Raw genomic sequence first — 2,500 nt, forward strand, 5'->3', positions numbered from 1 at the left:
ACAAAAAATTATTATCTTGAAGATGTGCTCAGTAGTTCTCAGGGTGCCTGTTGGGAGGACTGCCTAAAAATAGGTGCACCCTATAAAAACGTTACTGTACATAATATGTTAAATCTTGTTAAATCAATGTTTGTCCCCTTCACGTTGTGAATGTTTTTCACAAACATCATCATTCCCACATCAGGTAGTATATAAGGTCATATTTCCTTGTCGTTAATTTATTTCCTCATGTTCTTTCAGGGGTCCTTTGGGGGGGGCTTTTTGCCTATTTTGTTCTTGACAGGACAGTGAAGGGCAGAAAGGAAATGAGTGGGGAGACAGAAACGGAGAGGGATCAGCAAATGACCCGGGCCGGAATCAAACCCAGGTCGCCGGCATAGCAGCCCAGTGCCCAGAATTGCATCTTGTCACCAGGCAAGGCAGGCAGCCACTTGGGGCCCCCAAGCCCCTATACTGTATAGTGAATAACAGCTCACACTTTACTACGATAGTGGACATTTTGTTTCAAATGTTTATTCCTTTGAATTCCCGCTTGGGGCACCACATTACCTTAGAATCGCCTCTGCCAGTGCCCGACCATTAGAGCCATGGTGGGACCCCTTTCGGGGCTCAGTCAGGTTTTGCAAGTGGAGTTTTTTGAAGCATTGTTTGGCTTTAGTGACTCATTCAAGTATCAGCTGACTCACGGAAGCTGATTCAGTCCCTTGAAAATGTTGCCTACTTGGCCCTGCCATGGCCAACCGGTAGGTCACTCGCCTGCCGTGCGGCTGACCCGGGTTTGATTCCCGGACCGGGTCCTTTGCCGACCCCTCCCCATCTCTCTCCCAATTTGCCTCCTGTCCACCTCTCATACTGTCCTATTGAATGGAGTCGAAAAGGGAAAAAAAGTATATAAAAAAAATTGTTGCCGCAGCAAGAACACGTGTGCAGATAAGTTAACCATTAGAGTCAGTCACGTACACAAACAGGAAATGTGTAGTCAACATAACAACAGGCCAACATGAGTCTGATCCCGTCACATGCCTCGTAATAAACAGCACTTTTTACATGCGCCTGTGAAGGGCCGACTGACTCAATGCATGCATACAGTCTCACAAATACCTACTCCACGTGCCCCCACTTCAGCTCTCCAAACACACACATGGCCCAACACATGCAGAGCACCACATGCAAATACATAGCACAAGAAATATGGTCACAAAGTCAAATACAATAGTGTGCTCCTACAAAAGGTTGTAAATCACTCAGGACCTTCATCAGATTGGACTTCAGTTTTTCAATACAACCTGTGAAAGCTTTTTGCGGAGCTAATTTAATTGGCAGGTGCATAATAGGAAGGGATTAAATCAAATCAGGCTGCAAATTAGGAGTGTATAGCATAAACCCACATACTGACCATTTTGTGGTTACTTATTTCACTACTTTACAATGTTTTGGTCTAAACATTCGTCAGTCTAAGAAACTTAAAATAACGGCAATAAATAGCTGCAGAATGGTCAATGTGTGTTTCAACACCCAGAGCACTTGAGACAGAATTATGCACTTTAGGTCAGCACAGTAAATAAACAAAATATACAATGCAAAAGCCTTCAAATCACATCACACATATGAACTCCATCGTCAAGATACGTCAAGCGTAAATCAACATGACAGCACATACTAGACAGGTTCACTAAATAATATTCTAGATGGCATCATGTTCACATGTTCCCACCTGTCCGGGTTGGGCTTGATTGTCCCAGTTTGTAATGGTCTGTCCCAAGGGGGAAATAGTTCCCTGGACACGGAGTCTAGACGCTTACAAGAAAAGGAGTCAATAAGGTTGTCGAGATCTCCAATTTCTTGTCAGCTAGAGATGGCAACCCTATGTCCATTGCATAAATACCGGTATATACCTGTACTGTATATCTTACTGTATAATTGCAGAGGAACTAGGGCTAGTAAATGCGCTTACCTGGGGAAGAAAACATACATTACCTTTGATCAGATGGCCAACTGAAAAACTGGTGTGCTCGCGCCATCAGATAGTCCCAGTGGGGGCCGGCAGTCTTGAGACCTGAATATTTGGGGTGATATGATATAATAAATTACCCCAAAATGAGTACAGGATCTGCCTTTTTATACGCATGCCTAAAAACCACAGCATATTAAATACCTGTCAGCATCCTAATGATTTTACATGATTGGGTTGGGTCAAAACAATGGCTGTCAACCATCAGGGCATTTACAATCACAGGCTAAAACCGATTTCTGATGGAAAGTCCTAACCAGTGAGTCCAGTTATCTCGGGGGTAGCTAAAAGGGGGTGACAGAGAGGATAAAAACCTGCTGAATGGCTTGAAGATCGGCTGCATTGTCATGCATACCAACAGACAGTTAGTACAGCAAGATGCTGGACCCAAATGTCAGGAAAGGGTATTTGGTTTTCGGCCACTAAACCCTGTTAAATCTGAATGGTCAAGGGTTTCAATATTTTACGGTCTTATGCTCCCAGCCTAAT

At 43.8% G+C, this 2,500-nt stretch overlaps 1 long non-coding RNA gene across 2 annotated transcripts in view; it reads right to left on the reverse strand.

Moving 5' to 3' along the window:
• Positions 1–2,500, reverse strand: part of LOC134454567 (uncharacterized) — a 35,480-nt gene that overhangs the window by 22,368 nt on the left and 10,612 nt on the right. For both annotated transcript variants that reach the window (XR_010035859.1, XR_010035858.1), the window contains exon 2: positions 1,978–2,056. This is a non-coding gene — a long non-coding RNA (uncharacterized LOC134454567). The remainder of the gene's footprint in view (positions 1–1,977; positions 2,057–2,500) is intronic.

The sequence above is a fragment of the Engraulis encrasicolus genome, chromosome 8 (genome assembly GCF_034702125.1).
Source record: "Engraulis encrasicolus isolate BLACKSEA-1 chromosome 8, IST_EnEncr_1.0, whole genome shotgun sequence".
In the NCBI taxonomy this organism is placed as follows: Eukaryota; Metazoa; Chordata; class Actinopteri; order Clupeiformes; family Engraulidae; genus Engraulis; species Engraulis encrasicolus.